This window comes from Salvelinus sp. IW2-2015, linkage group LG9, assembly GCF_002910315.2.
Source record: "Salvelinus sp. IW2-2015 linkage group LG9, ASM291031v2, whole genome shotgun sequence".
Classification (NCBI taxonomy): domain Eukaryota; kingdom Metazoa; phylum Chordata; class Actinopteri; order Salmoniformes; family Salmonidae; genus Salvelinus; species Salvelinus sp. IW2-2015.
This window is the reverse complement of record NC_036849.1, coordinates 17,268,086-17,282,538: the sequence shown is the minus strand read 5'-3', so window position 1 is coordinate 17,282,538 and position 14,453 is coordinate 17,268,086. Positions and strand designations below refer to the sequence as shown.

At 42.4% G+C, this 14,453-nt stretch overlaps 1 protein-coding gene across 1 annotated transcript in view; it reads right to left on the bottom strand.

Moving 5' to 3' along the window:
• The window catches only part of LOC111968711 (calcium permeable stress-gated cation channel 1), a 35,434-nt gene extending 23,116 nt beyond the window's left edge, over window positions 1–12,318 (bottom strand). Inside the window, exon 1 of the mRNA XM_023994521.2 lies at window positions 12,231–12,318. The gene's annotated coding sequence lies outside the window, so the exon portion shown is untranslated. The remainder of the gene's footprint in view (window positions 1–12,230) is intronic.
• Between the last annotated feature and the right edge of the window lie 2,135 nt (window positions 12,319–14,453).

Genomic DNA, 14,453 nt, shown 5'->3' with positions numbered 1-14,453 from the left:
CTGCTCCTGATGTGAAGTGTGACTCCTCTACTGTACTGTACAGAAGCGCCACACTGCAGGGCAGGATGCTGTGGGCTACCCACTGTGTCAGGTCATGGGTCACTCAGCAGAATACGCTACACTGTTTTGTACAGTACTACACCCCACCCCTCACAAAGTCTCTCTATGTCACACACACTCACTTATAATTCCCACCTCCAAAACGGCAGCCTGGTTTAAAAAAAGGCAATCAAGTAAAATGTACAAACATTTTCCTATAAGTCCTTCCGATTCTGTTGCCTGCTGTGGGAATATTAGAGCCTTGGGTGTTCTGGTCGTTCCTCTGATCCTCATTCCTGAATAAGAACAATGAGCCAATGCAGCAGATTAGAATCTGGATTTTGGCTCTGGCTATAAAAGTGCCTCTGTGCCATGACTGGCTGGCAGGCAGTACTAGGAACAGAGGCTCCACTGGCCGGAGCATCAAACAGTGGATGGGCAAAGAGCTGATCCTGAAACCTCAGTTTAAGGCGAGGAGGCAATTTAAAAAAGAGCAACGCTAGCTCAGACCGGCTAATCTGCTCAATGCACCAGAAAAACAGCAGAAGTGGATGTGTGCGCGCGCGCTCAACTGAGGTTTTGCTGCCATGATGCTCAGAAAAATACTTTATACAAACAAACCCTGAAAAGGTAAATCTGGGTAACACTAAACCTGCAATGCAAACAGTTCAATGGGTCTGCTTCTACCCATTACTCACAACCAGTTCAGTCAAATCATTCTCTGAAATCCATTATCTGCATCTCTGACCAACAGCTGTGTCATTCCAATTAGAGTACCCCTTCAATAGGTTATTGTGAAACACAATCAAGCCAGCAAACAGCACATTATGTTACAAAGGCCAACAGGTAGGCCTAGTCCATGTTTGTACCTCAGGATACTGATTGAAAGCAATTTTCAGTTGGAGTGGGTTGTAATCATGACTGGTTTTCTGATCAATGTTTCTGCCAGTGCGTGAGAGTAACACACAATGATGCAAATATTTTGGATAGTTAGGTTAATATAATAGTTTGTTTAAAATGTTTACATGCTTTGTAAGAAGTACGATTTCCCTAATAATCTTGTCTACTGATGGGACTTTTGATAAATCAAAATAAACTTGGTTAAGTTTGGTTATATAAAGTTTGTGTGTGGAAACAATTTATAAGACGCAACCTTTCAGTCGCGCATAAGAGGGAAGCTTGCGCTATCCGGTGCTGGCACATGCGCAGATCAAATACACAACTGGAACACCGATTAAGCTGTTTATATGTCCTAATAAATCAAAACATTGCTCAGAAAACCAGATAAGCAGAGTAAGGTGTTTACATGACTAATGCCACACTCGGCATTCTGCCATAAATCAGTTTAATATCGAATTATTAGTAGGCATGCCATCTGAATCTGATTCAATCATTAAATTAAGTAGAACAAGGAGCAGAGAGTGATGTTCAAAACGTATCACACAAAGCAGCCAACGATTCTGAGATGTGCCCAATCAATATTCATCTTATAAGTAAGGCACTGATATACAGTAGGCATATCTCACTTCTAAAGAGGTCAACAAAAATATAGCTGTACATGACAGTGATGACAATGACAAATACTGTACATGTTGCAAAGGGTCAGGCCATGGGTAACAACAGTGCTGAAACATTTTGGCGGCAGATCAAAGACATACTGCGCCCAAAGAATAAACTAATTCTCCACACCTGACTCCATGCAGTATCTGACATTGCCTACCGTATTAAATGCAGATTAAAAGAAAGAGAAGGATTCATAGACAGTAAAACCTTCTGTCAGACCCAGATTCATTAACGCGACCTGCTTCAGCGAGCAGATGTCACCAGGGGAAGAGAGTCCTGCCATGGCAGAGAAATTAAACATAAATAAAGTGTTAACTCAAATTGACTCAACCACCTTCGTCACCGACAACTGTCTGTCACTCTGGGATAAAGGACACTCTCCGAGGGCTTGCAATTAGCATAAATAAAACAATAGCAGATCCAGAGATGCTGTGCCTTCTTGCCCTGCCACTGTTTGTTTATGTTGGGGGGAGTCGTTTCCTTTTCCTGGAAAAGGCTACAGCTGGGAAAAGAGGTATATATATATATATCTCCCATTCTCATGGTCGATAAGCTACAATCACTGAGGTGAAGTCAAAATGGGATGTGTCTTTGGTGCCATGAATACACTAGAATTAATAAAAGAGAAAGATGAGGAATGTTCAGAATTTGGTTATAAACCTCAATTTACGATTCTGATAAATTTCCTCAGCATTTTCTATCATGTAAAAAAAGACCTTCAAATAGCCACTCTTAAAAAGCCCCTCTCAATTCACTGTATTTCTAGTCCATTGAACTATCAACCAGCCAGTGACATCCTGCTGACATGGGCATGCCGTCAGACCATAGGACTCACCACTCCCATCCTCCCCACAGGCTATAGAAATGTTCTGAAGCACCCTAATTGAAATGAAAGAGTGATTTTGAAGCACACACCAAAAGACTCCTGGGGGTGGTTTCTGACATCGCTCACTTTTCACAGGTCAGAGTAAAGCCCTTCGATAATCCTCTCAAATGAAAGAATTGAGATGAGTGAATATTGCCATATCAAAGCAACAGAGCAGCAGAGCTCTGATAACAGAAGGATGTGATATACGCATGACCAGCATCACACAGCTTGTGATAAAGACTGAATCTAGCCCTAATAGCTCCTATTATGTTAATGGTCATTAGTTATGCAATTGAATTTAAAGCCATAAGACTATCTTTCTACTAATACTGTAGGTTCTATTGGAAAAGGCAAAAGGCTGTTATAAAGCTAGTTTTTATGTCCGGTTTATTTCTGTATCACAGTTGGTTTAGGCCTGAGCAGTTCTGGTTGTCTGCAGACCACAGGCTACTGAGGAACGTCCATCTGTCCATAGAGACGGGGAAGACGGGGAGTCCTTAAGAGGCCCAGCCTGGAGGAGGCAAATGGGATACAATCTGCTGTTCCACCTGTTCTAAAGTGGGGGTGGAGGGGGGCTTTCTCCTTATTTACTACCTTCTCACTCTTTCTCTCATACACAAATGCACACACACTCAGAATGGCTGCTGAAAGGACTTTTCTGGCCAAGGCAGCCTCTTACTGAAGGCTGGGTGATCCATAACGTGACTGGAGTGATGACTGCACACACTGGCCTTGTTCAGCAAACTGAACACCTGTTTCCTGTTTGCACTGAACATGCTCAGTAGGTTCCCTAAGGAGCACTGTCACTGTGTGTATACCCAGCCTGCTGTATAGACTATGCCATTGATAATTATGGCCAGGCTGGCAGTTTAAGTAGCTCTCATTTTGTAGGCTACAAAGGAAGATCATTCATGCTACTATAAAAACTAGAGGCTACTTACATAAACATCTAGATATACTGTCTTAGATTTGAATAAGAAACAGTGGCGATACAACCTCATAACACATTTCTGTTGAGAGAGTTCTGTTCCTAGTCAGTGATGTCTAAATCAAATCTGCCAGACATCAAGAGATTATGATCAAACAAATGACATATTTAAAAAAATGGCACTGGCAAGCAATCTCATTAATGTTTTTAATCAACACAACTCACATATCACCCATGTAACAGGCAGACAGATGAATTACATGAATGAAGCCAATTCGAGGCACTCAGTAAAACCCACAAATCACAGGCTTCTCTCCGGGCTCCTGGGCTGTCTGACTGCATCTCTGTGAGTGGAGCAGAGTCCCACAGTTCAGAACTAGACCAAGCCCCAATATGAGGCCTAAACAAGTCTGAGGCAGAGGGGTCAGTCCAATACAGACAGCATAGCCCTAGGCAGTAGGGAGTCATGGATTGGGAATTTTATGACCTGTGAGAGGGTAATATAAGTATCATTCCAAAGGCAAATGTGAGGTAGATACATGACACTGTCGGTACATGTCTATGGGGAAAAGGGATATATTTGATGAGAGAGGAAGTTTGAGTAAAAATAGGGGATTTACGAGAAACACATTTCTGGTTTGTAGGCTTATACTATAGTGTTTGTACCTCCCCTCTGTCAGTAATCATGCTAACTCTGAGTTGGGTTGTGATGGAAGGAGTCCCTGAGGACCCACGTTGAATAGTATGGATGCACCGATATGACTTTTTCGGCCGATACCCAATATTTTCCTTGCCAAAAAACAAAACCGATATTAAACATTTTTAAGCATTCTAGTACAGTTAAATAGTTAACAGACACACACACACAGCGGTCTAAGGCACTGCATCTCAGTGCAAGAGGCATCACTACAGTCCCTGGTTCGAATCCAGGCTGTATCACATCTGGCCGTGATTGGGAGTCCCATAAGGTGGCGCACAATTGGCCTAGCGTCTGCTCACGTCTGCTGCAGACGCAATTGATTAGCTCATCTCTCGAGTCAGTTGTTCAAATGGCACTAGGAGTGTGTTCATGTTTCCAAGTTTCAAACATGCCATTGAAATGGCAGCAGCGGTATGAGAACTAGCACATTCATGAGCATGCAATACGGCTTTCCTCAGTACGAAATCCTTGTCGAACCACTGTGCTGTCAGACTCAGCATGCTCATGGGGCTGACGTCGCTGGTCCAAATGTCAGTCTTGAAGCTAATAGCAGTGACGCCCATAGCAAGTAGCTCATGGCTGTACGTTTCAACAATACTGTGTAACACAAGTAGGGCAACATCTGAAAAATAGTGTGTACCGGGGCTTGACCAGTTGGCGAAAACCATCATCATCCACAACAGAGGAAGGTTGATTGTCAAGGGCAATGAATTCCATTATCTTGGCGTTAATGGATTTCGCCTTTGAGTTGTCTCGCTGAAATTTTCTTACTCTTTCAAATGACTGCTCGACTTGAACTTGTTTAGTTGTTGGAAGTGTTCCCTTAGTATGTTTCTGTCTCTGCTTTTGTTCTGTGTAGCGCTGTATTTTTCATGGCGTCATTACGTCATCTACTTACGTTAGGTATGCACGTCAGTTTTGACATCGCTGTTAAACTAGACATCGGGCCGATGCCTATCTTGGCATTTTTAGCTAATATCAGCCGATTCCAATATGCTCACCGATATATCGTGCATTCCTATTGAATAGCATGAAACGTCACAGGGAAGCTATATGGTAATTAGGGTTGCACATTTTGGGGAATATTCAGAGGTGGAAACTTTCCATGGAATTAACAGGAATTAACAGAAATATATGCAAATTAATATTAATACCATTTAAATGTTGATTTTTTTGCATTGGAAATATATACCATATATGGAGACGGAAACATAAACCTTTTACCTTATCATAAGTAGACAATTGCAAATTATTAAATCCCTCCAATAGAAACAAAAATCCAGTTACAAATCGAACTTTAATTAAATGAGTTGACTCTTGAACAACAAAAGGGAATATTGAATGATCCCAATGACCCATCGCATCTCCCAGAAATGTTTCCAACATACATGATAGTCTAGAAACTAAAGCTTTGGTTATCTTCCTCTCAAGCTTCCATGTCTTCTCCCTGGACCTCCTCAATGTCCAACTCTTGAATATCAGATGCTAAGGCCTCATCTTCACTGTCACTTTCCAACCTTGTTAAAGATGGCTCGTTGTCAGGCTCAAAAAGCCTCAAATTTGCCCGGATGGCCACCAATTTCTCAACCCTTGTATTGGTCAGCCTGTTGCGTGCTTTGGTGTGTGTTCCCAAACAAGGACCAGTTGCACTCTGAGGTGGCTGATGTTGGTGGGATTTGGAGGATGGAGGCAACAGGGGAAAGAGCCTCAGATCCACAAAGTACCTTCCACCAGGTGGCTGATGAGATATGCTGGCACGACTGCCATATTGCATCTCCATCCCAAAGCCCTTGCTTGGAAGTGTACTTCGCCAGACTGCCAAGAACCTTGCCCTCATCCAGGCTTAAGTGGCAAGACACGGTAGTGATGACACCATAGGTGTTGAATTCTGCACCAGACAGGATGCTCTTGCCAGCATACTTGGGGTCCAACATGTACGCTGCGGCGTGTATGGGCTTCAGGCAGAAGTCTTCACGCTTTTTGATGCATTTCAGAACTGCAGTTTCCTCTGCTTGGAGCAATAGTGAAGTGGGCAGGGCAGTATGGATTTCTTCTCTTACATCTGCAAGCAGAGTTTGAACATCAGATAGGATGGCACTGTCTCCCTCAATCCGTGCAATGGCTACTGCTATAGGTTTCAGAAGTTTCAGGCTGCTTACCACTCTCTCCCAAAACACATCATCCAGGAGGATCCTGTTGATGGGGTTGTCCATATCGGCAGACTGTGATATGGCCATTTCTTAGAGAGACTCCTTCCCCTCCAGGAGACTGTCAAACATGATGACAACACCAACCTAATGGGTGTTGCTGGGCAGCTTCAATGTGGTGCTCTTATTCTTCTTACTTTGCTTGGTGAGGTTGGATTGCTGCTATAACTTACTGACCCTTAACATACCTAACCATTTCCTTGGCTCTCTTGTAGATTGTATCCATTGTTTTCAGTGCCATGTCCTTGAGTAGCAGATTCAATGCATGAGCAGCACAGCCAACGGTTGTGATGTCAGGGTAGGACTCCTCCACTTTACATCAAGCAGCCTTCATGTTCGCAGCATTGTCTGTCACCAGTGCAAATACTTTCTGTGGTCCAAGGTCATTGATGACTGCCTTCAGCTCATCTGCAATGTAGAGACCGGTGTGTCTGCTTTCTCTTGTGTCTGTGCTCTTGTAGAACACTGGTTGAGGGGTAGAGATGTAGTTAATTATTCTTTGCCCACGAACATTCGACCACCCATCAGAGATGATTGCAATACAGTCTGCTTTCTCTATGATTTGCTTGACCTTCACTTGAACTCTGTTGAACTCTGCATCCAGCAAATGAGTAGATAAAGCATGTCTGGTTGGAAGGGTGTATGCTGGGCGAAGAACATTCAGAAATCTCTTCCAATACACATTGCCTGTGAGCAGAGGTGAACCAGTTGTATACACAGCTCGAGCAAGACATTCATCAGTATTTCTCTGACTACGTTCCTCCATTGAGTCAAAAAAAATCAGATTCCAGGAGGACCATGAGCTGTTGCTATCGATAAGGTGTCTGATTCATCATTTTCACCTCAAATAGAAGTAGAGGGACTTTTGTCAGAGGTTGCTTGTTGTGAGCGCTGAGGGAACTTTATGCACTTGGCCAGATGATTCTGCATCTTTGTTGCATTCTTCACATATGATTTGGCATAGTATTTGCAAATGTACACAGCTTTTCCTTCTACATTAGCTGCAGTGAAATGTCTCCACACATCAGATTCCTCGTGGCATTTTCCTGTAAAAGATTATAATTTTGGGGGGTAAAAAACCCCAAATACAATTCCATGTACAGATAAATAGTTAAGCAGTTAAATTAAACAATTCCTTTGTAAGATAAATGTTTTAAAATGAAACATGTATGGAAACAGGGGAATTAACACTCCTCAGTTAGCAGGCTCAAGCAAGCTAAAACCCACATGGTAGCAAAAACTAACTAGCAGAAATTGATAACAAGTTAGAAATGATTTAAACACTTTGCTGTAGGCTAACATTTACTGGTTAACAAAAAAAATAATGTCATAAAATATATTCACCCCACCCAGTAAAATAATCAAAACTTACCAGAAAGCATGTAGTCCTTGTCTCAGACAGTGTAGTAGTGTGGGCTCAATAGCATCTCATTAGTGTGCAAGATCTTGAGAATCAGCTGTACATGTGATGGAAGAATGGACTGCACATGCAGAGGGTTGCAATTCCATTGAATTAGGGATAGTTTAACCAATATATGTCACAAGACCTAGAATTGCCTTGTGTATCCCACAAAAAAGGTTCACTATTATAAGCTAACTTTTTTGATGAATTCAAGCAAAATTCCCAGGCTTAACTTCCCATGGAAAATCTCTGAAAAAATTCTGGAAATTTTCCTGGAAAGTTTCCGACCCTTTGCAACCCTAACGGTAATACAAAAAAAAAAAGAGCAGAGGAGGACGTTACACAATCACACGATGTTTGTGAAAAATATTTGATTTCCACAGATTGAACAGGTAATGGGGGAGGGTTTGGGGGCCTTCAAAATATGACTGGAAGAGAGGAGTCACAGTAATAAACTCAGCAACAAAAACAAAAAGTCCCCTTTTCAGGACCCTGTCTTTCAAAGATAAGATAACTTCACAGATCTTCATTGTAAAGGGTTTAAACACTGTTTCCCATGCTTGTTCAATGAGCCATAAACAATTAATGAACATGCACCTGTGTGTCTTAACGACCGTTCCAAACAAGTTGCAGATGGTAGGCAATTAAGGTCACAGTTATGAAAACTTAGGACACTAAAGAAGCCTTTCTACTGACTCTGAAAAACTCCAAAAGAAAGGATGCCCAGGGTCCCTGCTCATCTGCGTGAACATGCCTTAGGCATGCTGCAAGGAGGCATGAGGACTGCAGATGAGGCCAGGGCAATAAATTGCAATGTCCGTACTGTGAGACGCCTAAGACAGGGCTACAGGGAGACAAGACGGACAGCGCGTCTTCTTCGCAGTGGCAGACCACATGTAACACCTGCACAGGATCGGTACATCCGAACATCACACCTGCGGGACAGGTACAGGATGGCAACAACTGCCCGAGTTACACCAGGAACGCACAATCCCTCTATCAGTGCTCAGACTGTCTGCAATAGGCTGAGAAAGGCTGGACTGAGGGCTTGTAGGCCAGGTCCTCACCAGACATCACCGGCAACAACGTTGCCTATGGGAACAAACCCACCGTCGCTGGACCAGACAGGACTGGCAAAAAGTGCTCTTCACTGACGAGTCGCGGTTGTGTCTCACCAGGGGTGATGGTCAGATTCGCGTTTATTGTCAAAGGAATGAGCTTTACACCGAGGCATGTACTCTGGAGCGGGATCGATTTGGAGATGGAGGGTCTGTCATGGTCTGGGGAGGTGTGTCACAGCATCATCAGACTGAGCTTGTTGTCATTGCAGGCAATCTCAACGCTGTGCGTTACAGGAAGACATCCTCCTCCCTCATGTGGTACACTTCCTGCAGGCTCATCCTGACATGACCCTCCAGTATGACAATGCCACCAGCCATACTGCTTGTTCTGTGCAAGATTTCCTGRAAGACAGGAATGTCAGTGTTCTGGCATGGCCAGCGAAGAGTCCGGATCTCAATCCCATTGAGCACATCTGGGGCCTGTTGGATCGGAGGGTGAGGGCTAAGGCCATTCCCCCCAGAAATGTCCGGGAACTTGCAGGTGCCTTGGTGGAAGAGTGGGGTAACATCTCACAGCAAGAACTGGCAAATCTGGTGCAGTCCATGAGGAGAAGCACTGCAGTACTTAATGCAGCTGGTGGCCACACCAGATACTGACTGTTACTTTTGACCCCCCCCCCCTTTGTTCAGGGATACATTATTCAATTTCTGTTAGTCACGTCTGTGGAACTTCTTCAGTTCATGTCTCAGTTGTTGAATCCTATCGTCAAACAAATATTTACACATGTTAAGTTTGCTGAAAATAAACGCAGTTGACAGTGAGAGGACTTTTCTTTTTTTCTGAGTTTACATCTCAGCATATCACATTTGATGCATTCTAGGGCACTGTTTCTCTATATATAGGCCTATATACAGTGCATTCGGAAAATATTCAGACCGCTTCACTTTTTCCACATTTTGAAAGTTACAGCCTTATTCTAAAATGGAAGAAATTGTTCCCCCCATCAATCTACACACAATACCCCATAATGACAAAACAAAACAGGTTTTTAGAAGTTTTTGCTAATTTATTACAAATAAACTGAAATATCACATTTACATAAGTATTCAGACCCTTTACTCAGTACTTTGTTGAAGCACCTTTGGCAGCGATTACAGACTCAAGTCTTCCTTGGGTATGACGCTACAAGCTTGGCACACCTGTATTTGGGGAGTTTCTCCAATTCTTCTCTGCAGATCCTCTCAAGCTCTGTCAGGTTGGATGGGGAGCATCGCTGCACAGCTATTTTCAGGTCTCTCCAGAGATGTTCGTTTGGGTTCAAGTCTGGGCTCTGGCTGGGCCACTCAAGGACATTCAGAGACTTGTCCCGAAGCCACTCCTGCGTCGTCTTGGCTGTGTGCTTAGGGCCATTGTCCTGTTGGAAGGTGAACCTTGGTCCCAGTCTGAGGTCCTGAGTGCTCTGGAGCAGGTTTTCATCAAGGACCTCTGTACTTATCTCTGTTCATCTTTCCCTCGATCCTGACTAGTCGCCCAGTCTCTGATGCTGCCACCACCATGCTTCACCGTAGGGATGGTGCCAGGTTTCCTCCAGACGTGACGCTTTGCATTCAGGCCAAAGAGTTCGATCTTGGTTTCTCATGGTCAGAGTCCTTTAGGTGCCTTTTGGTAAACTCAAAGCGGGCTGTCATGTGCCTTTAACTGAGGAGTGGTTTTCGTCTGGCCACTCTACTATAAATGCCTGATTGGTGGAGTGCTGCAGAAATGTCTGTCTCCACAGAGGAACTCTAGAGCTCTGTCAGAGTGACCATCGGGTTCTTGGTCACCTCTCTGAGTAAGGCCCTTCTCCCCTGATTACTCAGTTTGGCCGGGTGGCCAGCTCGAGGAAGAGTCTTGGTGGTTCCAAACTTCTTCCATTTAAGAATGATGGAGGCCACTGTGTTCCTGGGGACCTTCAATGCTGCAGACTTTTTTTGGTACCCTTCCCCAGATCTGTGCCTCGACAAAACCCTCCCTTGGAACTCTACGGACAATTCCTTCAACCTCATGGCTTGGTTTTTGCTCTGACATGCACTGTCAACTGTGGGACCTTATATAGACAGATGTGTGCCTTTTCAAATCATGTCCAATCATTTGAATTTACCACAGGTGGACTCCAAGTTGTAGAAACATCTCAAGGATGGTCAATGGAAACAGGATGCACCTGAGCTCAATTTCAAGTCTCATAGCAAAGGGTCTGAATACTTATGTAAATAAAGTATCTGTTTTTTATTTTTAATACATTTGCAAACATTTCTAAAAACCTGTTTTTGCTTTGTCATTATGGGGTATTGTGTGTAGATTGAGGATTTCTTTTTAAATCCATTTTAGAATAAGGCTGTAACGAAACAAAATGTGGAAAAAGTCAAGGGGTCAGAATACTTTCCAAATGCAGGGGGCGGCAGGTAGCGTAGTGGTTAGAGCATTGGACCAGTACCTGAAAGGTTGCTAGAACGAATCCCTGAGCTGACAAGGTAAAAATCTGTCGTTCTGCCCCTTAATAACAAGGCAGTTAACCCACTGTTTCTACGCTGTCATTGTAAACAATATTTTGTTTTTAACCGACTTGCCTAGTTAAATAAAAAATCACAGTAAATTAAGAAAGGGGCTAATAATGGCTGCTAATAATGGCTTCTCAAATGCCTCGTGTGTGACTGCAAGCATAAAATAATTGAAGGTGGAGTAGCAATTAGCATGTTGCTTTGGGGATTGGTAATGTTTGAGTTTACATCCCACTGGTGATTGCAGTAACACACTGATATGGCAATCTAATCTAAACCACATTTATCAGACATCTTAGAAGAAGCTGATGTAACCGTTGCTGGTTTTATTTAATTAGGTTATAGCCTTCAACCTAAATGTATTCAAAGTGACCCGAGAGTAACAGGCTGTGCATGGCCACTAATCAACACAATGCCGGCGACGGTATAGTGAGGGGTGTGTCTGTCAGTGGTGTAAATCTCTGCAATGTACCTTCAGTGTCGCACTAACCGACTGACTCCTGCACAATATTACATTATCCTGACGTACAGGCACGCATCGTAACTAAATAGGTCCTTTATGAAAAAAAGAGTTGTTTCCTAACAGACCGAGAGACTACAACAAGTTCTTCAAATGAACCAATAGCCTACATATTGATTGATGTCTTCATCAATTCTCCAGTGCTGCACATCAAACCTTTTAGGGAAATGTGGATTGTTCTGGCATGCATGAGGAGACAGGGTTTTCGATTTCCTCTGTGATTCCGTTGGTTTTATTAGCTGTTCACTGTTGTAGGCTACTATCAGGCTACAATCAAAACAGTCAATCCGCCCACTTTTTAAAAGCTGTATTAACTTAACCAAAACCAGCCACCGCTCGCCAAATAGAATTAGATTGCACAAAAGCAAAAATTGATTTAAACGCCCAATGAATATGTGGCTTACCTCTCAAATGCTCCTTATCGCTAGCGTCCGGTTGGGATGGATGCTGCATTGCTGCTGCTCATTTTGCATCAGTTCCAAGAAACAAGAGCAGGAACTCCCACCTGCTCAGGGGTTGGCTAACGGGCCGCCTGTAAATTAGACACCAGTCCAAGATAAGGGAACAAACGTGGTTTAGCATAGACAATTGACCATATGTTATTGTTTTGACTGCATTTCTATATTGAGTATTATTATTTATCCTTTATTTAACTAGGCAAGTCAGTTAAGAACACATTTTTATTTACAGTTTGAACAGTGGGTTAACTGCCTTGTTCAGGGGCAGAACGACAGATTCTTACCTTGTCAGCGCGGGGATTCGATCTAGCAAACTTTCGGTTTAACCACTAGGCTACATGCCGCCCCGTTATAGGCTATGATCGGATCTGGATCGGCTATGACGGTTCACTTTTTTCACACTTAATATGAAATTGTGCAATGGCGGGTCTATTAGCATACACATGTTTTAATTTGACATATGACATTGAGCTGCGTTTAAGAAGTCGGTTTTAATTAATATGGAGCAATATCATATTCGTGTAGCCTATCAGTGTAAGCTAAAGCTACTGTCTGTATGTATGTTTGGAAAGTTAAAGTTTTTCAAGTAGATGCATCTGTTAATGCTTAGACCACTGCCACACTCAGGGAGTTTGAAGAAGCATCATCGCCACCTGTTGGAGAATAATTTTGACAAACATGCGCTTTGCGACTTGTGCAGACAAAAAACTATGTGTAGCCTAGAGAAGATGGCCATGGCTAGAAATACTACAACTTTTGTCAAATTAAATAAAATCAAATTGTATTTGTCACATGCGCCGAATACAACAGGTGTAGTAGACCTTACCGTGAAATGCTTATTTACAGGCCCTTAACCAACAATGCAGTTCAATAAATAGAGTTAAGAAAATATTTACTAAATAAACTAAAGTATATATTTTTTTTTATAAAATCAAAAAGTAACAAGAAAAGTACATAACAACAGCGAGGCTATATACAGGGTCAATGTGTCGAGTCAATGTGCGGGGGTACAACAGGTTAGGTAATTTGTAATGTGACTATGGATAGATCGAAAGGGAAAGTTCACCCTGGCTCTACCACTGCACATATATAGTCATTACTACATTAACAACATTACGTTTTTGTCATGAACATCAAAATTATCCACACCACAAGCTAGAACGAACGCAATTTCATTTTACTGGTACAATCATAATAATAGTATTCTATATAACAGAACCGAAAATATAGTAGCATAGCCTAACGACGTCAGCATGCTTCAGTTCTGTTTGTCCATTTTGAGAAGCCGTAGTCAGTATACGCTTCCTCAATTAGTCAGCATTAATCTAAGATAACTCAAGACATCTGTTATTCATTTTTACGTTTTTGGCTAGGAGATCTTAGTCGCGCAATTTTAAATCAAACTACGATGTTTGGTGCAGTATTTCTAAATGAAAACGAGTCGTCTCTCGTTGAATGATAAACACTTTATTGAAGAATTCCTACAGTTGACCAATCGCTTACGAATGGGCGTAGACTCCCGATCTTCCGCTGGCCTCGAGAAAAAAAATGTGTCCAAACAGCCGAAAAAACCCTTACCGATGTCTAAAACGTCACAACTCTCACGTTACTGTTTCGGTTGGGAAGAATGCATACAAAAAAAAAAAGAATTTCTTATGAGATTTTAGGATGATTATGTGAATGGTCACATTTTTCTCTCATGATGCCACAACTCAACAACACGTGCCACTAGGCAAATATGTGCTGTCAATTAAACAAAACACAGGTAGTCTATGATACAGTTAACACTGCTCACTATATAATTCGAAACAACACTGTACATAACTAAGAAGATCTAAATGCATATTCCATGAAACTGATTGGGATCAAATGGTTGGCATGCAGATGCTGCATAGACGTTCAGCCTGGTCTCAGACTAGAGTATGTTAGCTAAACCTTCCCCTAATTAACCTAACCTTAACACTTAACCCCTAGCTAACATTACCCACAACATATTGAAATTCGTAAGAAATAAGTTTAGCAAATTCGGAACATATTCTACGAATTGCAATTCATAACATGGCATACGAATTGGATGATGGAAATCCACAAATTAATATGTAACCTATACTAAATGGATTGTCCCAGATTTACTTTACTATGTTACGTCTACCCCGGAGTCCAGGTTGA